This window comes from Lactuca virosa, chromosome 3 (genome assembly GCF_052849685.1).
Source record: "Lactuca virosa cultivar CGN04683 chromosome 3, Lactuca_virosa_CGN04683_v6, whole genome shotgun sequence".
Taxonomy (NCBI): Eukaryota; Viridiplantae; Streptophyta; class Magnoliopsida; order Asterales; family Asteraceae; genus Lactuca; species Lactuca virosa.
Window position 1 is genome coordinate 203,211,204 of NC_136428.1, and position 9,633 is coordinate 203,220,836.

Consider the following 9,633-nt stretch of genomic DNA (forward strand, 5'->3'; position numbering starts at 1 on the left):
TCCTGTTTTCCCTTAATGAACGTGACTCTGGTTTTTATGGATCTAGACGAGAAAATGATGAGAGTTTTGTCGGTTACTACTGGTTCATTCGCTGAGACGTGGATATGTTAGGGTGGAATTTATGGAATCCCTAAAGTAGTTGGGGCCTGACGGATGCTGGACCAATTCTTATCAAGAATCTCTGAGGGTCCTAAGTTCTTAGGAAAATAGAACATTCCGTACCCAAAACATAATGTAATTCCATGGTGATATCATCACTTGGCGTGATCACCATTCTGAAGTTCCAAAAGTTTTCTCTTACTGGAGGTGTAGTCTTTCTGATTGGTTCCTAGGAGTCTTAGGTCATCTTCACATTCGTATTTCCTACTGGTTGGCCTTCGGAGGTTTCCTGGATTCATTGAAGGTGCTGACTATATGTTGGCATCTATTGGTTGTGTGGCATCTACCTCAGCCCAGTGTAGAAAGGACCTGCACTTTCGACTCAGGAGGTGTTTCCAACGGAATATCTCAACGTCAGGACGTTAGAGGGTTTTACCAGATGAGGCTTAGATAACTCCAATTTTCATCATATTTTAATAGATGCTTTCACAGCATGATCCCTAATCGGAAGGAATTGTTCTCTCATTCGGTTCTCTGTTTCATGGATAACAGTCTCTGATCAGGGCTAGCTTCGCCCTTAGAGATTTTCTGAAGTGATTGACTATTTCAGGAGGTGGTTCTACTATCTCTTTAGAGATAGTATTCCTTGGAACACCTAGTAGTCTAGCAATCTCTATGACATGCTCCATCAGTTTTTCCATTGTGTCTGCTTCCTCAAGTTTGTAGAGAGCGCGTGATCTTGTATAACCCGTCGACTAACACCTAGACCGGTGTCTAGTCCTCAATCTCTTTATGACCTGGGTTATAAAGCTTAACGCAAATTGCTGTCTACTTTACTCCAGTATTCTTGGTCGCGGAAGAAACCATGCGGTTCATTGCATCCTAGTATTAACTTTGGTGGATGCAGACTATCATCTATAGGGCGATGGTAACTTTTCTCGCATGACGAGGCACTATCACAACTCTTTTCGACCTAGGGACTTCTCGTCTGTTTCTGAACGAACGAAGAACTTGAGTAGTGCGAGCATCCCTTGCAACTACTCTTCCGATGTTACCGAGTTTCTCTATCTAGATTAAATCTAGAGGGCATAAGAATCTGTCACTCAGAACCTCTAATTTCCCATCCATTCTCCTCAGAGTTTAACCTGTCACAGCTTTCCAGGTTTCTTGGCTCACTACTGAGATGTTTAATTTGTGGGATCAGGCGTGAATGGATGGTCGTAGTCAACGTTTTTGACTCTTACGATTTGAGTTACTTTTCCTAACTGAGGGTGTCAGCTGCTATGTTGGCTTAACCGGGATCACGTCAAATTTCGAGTTTGTAGTCATTTTAGTAGCTCAACCCACAATTGTTCTCTTGACTTCAGCTCCTTTCCTATGGGTATATGACGAAGGGTTTTATTTTAAGGTTCATGGTAGGCTTCATACTCGGCTCAATCACTATTACTCAGTGTATATAAGTCGTATATAATTGAGATTGACAGGATGTTCAGATGTGTGGCCCCACCTCAAACCCACAACCAGACAAGGAACAGGGAGCAGGGTGGAAGCACACATCTTAAATCTTATCGACCTAAATTATATACCACTCTAATGCATATACTCAGTAGTGGTAAATTAATCCTATGAGTTCTTCCCTCCCGATTCACGAACTAGCTCGTGCGGTGCAAATGGCCTTTCTGGAGGATCTACTGAGTAGGCCTCGGGCGGTTATTGTCTTTCGGAATATTTGCGGTGACTTTCGCTTCTGGTTTTAAATGTCTAATGGGGTTGGTTAACAGCGTGTGGTACCTCTCTCCTAGGTACTTATGATGGTTGGATGAGAGATATTACCGATGGTTCGCATTAGGTTCTCTATTAGGGCTGAATGAATTTTATTTGACGCTTAGGATAAGGTGAAAGTTCTTTTTACACAGCACTAGATATTCTTGCATGGTCGAACCAAGTCGAGCCATGACTGATGCTGGTGTCGAAATTTACAACCATCGACACTATATGGAATGAAGATTGATAGGACCATGTGCTGAACAGGTCACACTAGTTCGTAGCGCTTCGGGTTCGTCCATGGTATTACTACCGCGAATACTTGGACTGATATGAATTAGCGCTGAACGTTAGGGGTCCTGATGTTGTGGAATAATGTACTTTTTATGAACGGATTTTTCACGAGGCCTCTCTATAATCGTCTAGTATACACTAGTCATGTATAATTAAGATTTAAAAGGACTGTTGACTGAGCGACTCCGCCCTAAATCCAAAATCAAACAAGAAACAGGAGATAAGGCCGCATCAGTCACTCGAGGTCTATCAATCCTAATTATAAATGGCCTTAACGCATATACTAAGCCCTCATAGCTTTACATGATTGGTTTTTAAGTTTTACAACAGTGCTGCGACTTTTGCCTTAACGAGGGAGTAATTACAATTAGAATTGACTATTTAAAGTTTTCGATTAGCTATTTAAGGTTGAGAAGCGTACCAAAATTCTACCGGGTTCCTTGATGTTTCCCCTAGGTATTAGGGTTAAACTCCTCCTGCGTTCTTGTCATTTCTTTCAGTTGGACAGTCCCTCTTGAAGTGCCCAATTTCACCACATAGGTGGCATATTGGACTGGTCCCAACATTGGTGGTTGATATAATGAACTCAACCGGGGTCCTGCAGTTGCGAGCGGTATTCCCTTTCATGTTGCACCTAACACAAAAGAGTTCTCGACAGACTCCATAATGATGGTAGCCACACTTGCTGCAGTGGGGGAAGTTTCCTAGGTATGGTCTTCTTGGTGTCGAGACAGGCGGGTTGACAGGGGTGTTGACTACCTTAGTTTGCTGCCCTTCGGAAGGTCCTTGAGTCGCGGTACTCCCCTCCCCATTCTCAAACTTTCTTTTCAGGAGATTAGATTGGAGTTCTTGGGTGGCTTTACACACCGGTGTTGGTTGCTGCTGTCCATTGCTATGATCGGGATTCCCGATAGTGCTTCCGCTAACATTGGCGCTGTTAGCATTCAGGTGAGCCATGACAGCTGCTACGGTTGCTGAAACTGCAGCTTGGAACGTAGCTTCATCGATCTGAAGAGTCGGTGTCTTGCTAGCGGGTTGATTACGTTTCTTCGGAGGCATGGTTTTCCCTACACGATGAGGAACACAAGTTGATGAGAAACCATAGTTACCCCTAGACGTATCTTTCTTTACTATAATAGGCATAAATGTTTTTCCCGTTCTTTTGAGTTATGGTTCTCTAAGTGTCGACCTACATCCCTATGATGCAGTCCTGGTAACAAGGTAGAAGTAAGTGTGTCGGATAGCCATAAAATGGGTGTCGTACCAACTGGGTTGTCTTTACGTTGGAGAGGTTCACTCTCCGGTTTTGAAAAGATTTGAAAGAACTTCGGAACGAAGGTTACACAAGAAAAAGACATGAAAGTTTATGGCTAAACACTCTCAATCAAGATTTTGTGATCCAATTTATTTATCTCAATCGCGACAGGAAAGACGACTTGCCTAGCACATAGTGTGAGTAGCGTAATCACTAGCTCACTAAGTTGTATTATTTTATGGGTTATTAGAGTGACTTTATAAGGGTTGAACACTTCTCGGGTTCCATGCATTGGCTCTCTCTGCCGACCTTTTATCCTTGACTGGAATGAGCGTTGGTTTTCTTCGGGTACTTGGGTACTTATATAGGGTTCTCTTTTCCTGTAGACATAATGAATTTCTGCTCCGCCTTACTTCCGATTCTGACTCTGATCGCCATCACTTCGTAATGGGTGACTGGAATCTCGGAAGTTCAGGCGAATTTCCCACGAATGTTCCTAAAAGGTATAGGCACATGGTGATTTCAATAGTCTCGTCACTGTTCATTTATTTCCTACATGGAAATCTTTCTCAATGAACCTCTTCCGGTTCTTTATCGACTCTTCTGTCGATTACTGAAGTGGATAAGGTTTTGTAAAGGGGTTCATGCGAGAATGGGAATGTCTAAAGAACCTTAAGAGATTATTAAAACATTTTAATGTGCGATCCATTACGAGTCTTGCTAAAATTACATAGTGTACACAAATCATATATAACTTAGATCTAATAGGTCTTCGAATATGTGACACTACCCTATATCCACATCCAAACAAGGAAAAGGAAGTAGAGCGAAACCACACAGTCATAGCCTATGAGATCCTCACTATATATAACCTTGGGAGCATACTCTTTGTAGTCATAGTCCGATCCATAAGGATCTTTTTAGTTTTCACGCAAGGTTATTTTATGGTTCCTAAAATACCCCTATAGTATTTTAATTATATGTTAGATTCTAAAGCTTCTGAACATGCTTTTGGGTTTATTGTTGGTCTTTTAGTATTACAAAATACTCCTATAGTATTTTAAACTTTATGTTCGGCTCTAGCATTCCTATATGGTAAGTTTCAGATTCATTGCAACACCACCATCACTCCCAAACACACGTTAGTTGCATCTCGAATAAATATAGTTGATCAGGCTATATTTATTCCAGCTACGATTACATAACTGCCCAGGTTTGATGGTAATGCTCAACATCCAAAGACTTTTATTCTTGTTCTTCTTGTGATACTTGTTCGGGTTTTTATATTCTGGATGTACTTATACTTTTGTAAAATATGGTTATATTTTAAAGTATAATTCTCGGTCAGAGTGTTTTTATCCCATTGTATTTATAGGTTGTATATCTTTTATGATTTGATATACTAGGCTCACTATAAACAATGCTCTGATACCAATCTGTCACACCCTAAAACCGGAACGGCGGAAACGTTCTGGGGTGGAGTACGTCATGTCAAGTATCACAACACATGCAGTATAGTAATCAAAGTACAACAACCATTGCATTAATAGTAATAGTTTTACATAAGTTACATTTAGCAACAACATCAAAAGTAGATACAGAGAATAACATAAAATGCAGCTCGGTACAAGGCTGTCTTCACAAAAGCTTCCGGAGTGTACCTGTCTACTGACGACCTGAGAATACAAGTTATTTTGAAAGAGAGTATCAGCATTTTAATGTTGGTGAGTTCATAAGTATTTTAATGACATTGATATAAATACATGTTCTTCCTCAAAATAATCTCATTAGATGATGGTGATAAGAGCTTATAAAGTATTTGAATTCCTTCCAGAAGATCCTATATTTACTATTAAAAGTAGTCTTCTACCAAGACCAGACTGTTTTCTGTTTAAAGGGCATTTTTCCCCAAATGTTACTATCATTATCAAAATATAGTTTTTACATTAATGAGTATATGGGAAAACCACAATTTAATGTAATAGGGAAAATAATATTTTACTTCAACAATGACATTGTTGTTTATATGGTAATAAAATGCAGACTCCTTGTAGTATTAGATGAAAAATACGCCTCAGAGAGTCTAAATGAATGAATTGTAGACTCCAGGTGGTATCGAATGAACAATACGCCTCGAAAAGTCTAAATGAATGTAGTGTAGACTCCAGGTGGTATCGAATGAACAATACGCCTCGAAAAGTCTAAATCAGCCTTTAATCCTAAGTAGGTTAGTATAAAGGTTTAAATGTGGCCTAGTGTATAACTAGGAAAATATATTATGCTGGTTTTATATGTAGAAAATACCGTGATAATACTTACCTTAAGGCCATGAATTATACGGTATATATAAAGATACTTGTAACCATACTGATTGACGGATGTAAACACGACGACCTGTTGGCGTCGAAATGAATGTGACATTTGTCACCCCTTGGCTTGGTCGGCTGGGACTGTAGTTAGCAGTCAGGATGTGGGATGGTCTGTCCCGTATAGATCTATACACACAATGCCCGCTCTCCCTCCAGGAGACTCTGGTTACCAACTCGACAACAGTGAAATCCGCTTCATGAGGATGTATCTCGTGTTTTAATTGCTATATACGTTTCTTTTTACTAAAAGTACATGCTTTAGAATATTGATATAGCTAAATTCTCCTTCATGAAAGTTATCGTTGGTTTCTAAACTATACCTATTATAGTTTACTTGAGAGGTTATATAGGTACCTTTGCTACCCAAAGCTATTGAACTGGAGTAATAGTTTTAATGTCTATCCAGATATACATAATATATAATTAGAACTTCAATGACACTCAGACAAATAGCCGGATGCTCTAAGTCCACAACCAAACAAGGAACAGGAAATAAAGCGGGCTATCAGTCCTAAGTCCTTCAAACCCTACTTATATAACTATATCTATATAGACATGCATCTATGAAGAATATAAGTTTAAAAGACTTTGATAAAAGCTTAGTAATTTAAAAAGAGATTTTTGTACTTTAAAGAGATTTAAAAACAAGATTTGAAAACTTTTAGCTGGATAAAACAGTTTAACATGCAAAAATCTATTTGCTTGACAGTTATTAATCACATGTGATTGATATAATAACTTAATAGTTCAACTTGTATTCCCCCCCATAAAATCATTTAAAAATCATTTCAAAGGTTGATTAAGGGGTATGAACTCACCTGAAGTGAGTAACTCGAAAGAAGGATTGATATAGGATCGTCGAGTGTCGAATGAAGTCGTGAGCACAACCGGATCCTAGTTTAGCATGTAACAACACATATATGAATACACTTAGGGTATATAACCACTAATATACGCATGGACACACCTTAGGGACATGGAAACACTTAGAATTAAGTGTTACAAACACCTATTGAAGTCCCTAAATGAGTGTAGGGCCTTAGATTTGAGTGTAAGGCCACCAAACTCGACTTTTATGTGTGTGCGGCCAGGTGTACGACCAGGGTGTGCGGCCAGGCTGTGTGTGCGGTTGCACACAGGAGTGTGCGGCCGTACAGAGGGTGTGTGCGGCCGTACACATGAGTGTGCGACGGTACACTCCTCATTTGTGCCTGAAATGTCGATTTCAGATGTTCTAGTGCTAATACCAAGTCCTACTAGCAGATAGGGGTTGAAACTCTCACTTTGGAGGGTTTTTGAGGTGTGTACGGCCACCTTATGAGGGTTTGCGGCCGTACACCTTCAAAGGATGAAGAACAGGAAGAACACTATGAGTTTTAGGCTTAGATTCAGGTGTCTTACCAATATAACAAGCTGAATGATGGAGTACTTCACGTTTTTGAGGCCCTTAGAGTGTTCTTGGATGAAGTTTCTAGAGAGAGAAAGTTCCAGCTTTGAGAGAGTGGGAAAAGGGGTGTAAGGTTGGCTAAGTGTTCAATATATAGGGTCGAGTGTGAGGCTGGAGGGTGTGTGCGGCTGGGTGTGTGGCTGGCTGGCCGCACACGCGGGTGTGCGGCCGCACACACCTTGTTTGGTGTGTTTGGCCCGATTTTGTGATGCTACACACTTTCTAACCCTTCCTAAGTCTCATATCCAGGTTATACGAAGCCTAGAACACTCATATTGATCCACAATCTCGTTATAAGATAGCAAAATGAAGGCTAACTTTGATAAAATGAAAAATGTACAAGTTAGAAATTTCGGGTTGTCATATATATATATATATATATATATATATATATATATATATATATATATATATTCTATCCAAAATACAAAGTCATACTTAATACACAAACGAAAAGTAACTTAAAAGACTAAAATTTACAACAAAGTGTAGCTACGTATCGTTTCTACACAAAGGTTTAGTAATATATAATAAATTTCTTTTCTATTCCCGTTACAAAAGATCTTTACTTCCTTTTTTTTAATCCTGAAAGCAAAATTTTGCATTTTGAAACACATAATGAATTTCCAATACAAAACTCTTATATAATTTTAAAACTTATATAAATGGTTAAATTAACATCATAACATCACTAATTCATTTCTCCAATGCTTAGCCTGTTAATCAATTCCATATTCTGTTTTTAGTCTCCATTCCGAGACTCTCAAATTTCACTTCAAACATAGTTCATCACATTAACTCCATTCAGAGTTATGATGAAATTTTCTTCATAATTCTATCACCATAATATACCAAAACTTTGATAATTAAACATCATGTACATATATGTAACTAAAAGATATTTATTCAAAAACTTGTAAGTAAATGCACTATTACTCACCTTGTCTCCTACAACTTGTTTGGATGATAACCTGAAATTGAGACTTCTTTGCTTGTACCTTCCTCTTGTTTCCATATTCAACAATCATTCCATATCCATTGTTAACACAATGAATCACACATTTATGTTCATCCATATTACCCTTTATTATTAAAATTGTACTGTCCTTGATGATTAATAAGACATCTTTACATATACAACATGAATTTATTCATCAAATCCCTTATCCAGTTCATTATTACTGTATTATATTCTTAAACATCACAACCAATCAATTAAGGACTTAACTCATTAAGTCACCTCTTCCTTAATCTATGAACTCAATTCCTTACAATTACAAATAGCATATAAAGCTCATAGACAATGTTTTAAGCTATATTCAAACTATGTAATATCAATTAAAGAGCAAACTTTCAGCTATTAAACAAAAATTAGCCATCTAGGATTTCAATGAAAAACACCATATCAAGCCCTAAATTTCAAGAAATTGATGTTAGAAATGTATAAACATTACCTTAATCCAACAAATTAAAGTTCAAACCCTTCAATCCTTTTGAAATTGCACTTGGGGAGTTTAAGTGTGTGTAAATCGCACCTTAGGGTTAGTGTTTTGGGGTCTTTTATCCGTAACGATTGTTCGTAATCGAAATGAATTTAAGTCCCTGATTTTTGTTCACGTGAGCATATTTGCTCACGTCGTGAATGACTTTTCGTGAAACTTTCTTCGCATGACAAAATAGGGTTCGTCACTAATAATATCTAACAATGTACTTTCTCACGTCGTGAGAATTGGATACTCACGCCGTGAAGAATCAAAGTATAATGTTGTCACTGTTCGTTTGCGTAACTTTGATCCTGTTCTTGCACACTCACATCATGACACATTATGCTCACGTCGTGAGCCACAAATTTTTGTAATTTCTTTTATTCATTCCTTAGATCTTGAAGCACCTACACCAATCTATCCTTAATATCTAAATACCTGAATTATACATTGTTTATCACCAACAACTTACTCCATAACTTAGGTAAAATCATATTACATACATAAATACACATTTATAAAAGCATACATATACACCCATATATTATACATTCAATATCCTTCCTCTTTTCTGAAAGCGGCCGTTAAAAGTTCACCCACCCTTAAAAGACTTCGTCCCCAAAATTGACTAAAATAAATAGGGGTGTTTATTTTTCATTTCTGACTCCTTCTCCCATGTAACATCTGACCCTTTATGATGTCGCCATTGGACCTTCACTAGTCAAACTCTTTTCTCTCGACGCATTTTCTCTTTATAATCCAAAATCTTCTCGGTTTGTTCCTGGTACCTCAACTTTTCATGTATTTGAACATCGGATAACGGTACCTTTTGTTTTTCATTAAGTAATGTGGTCCATAGTTTGGATACATGAAAAACATTGTGTATACCTTGCAACTTAACAGGTAAATCTAAACGATAGG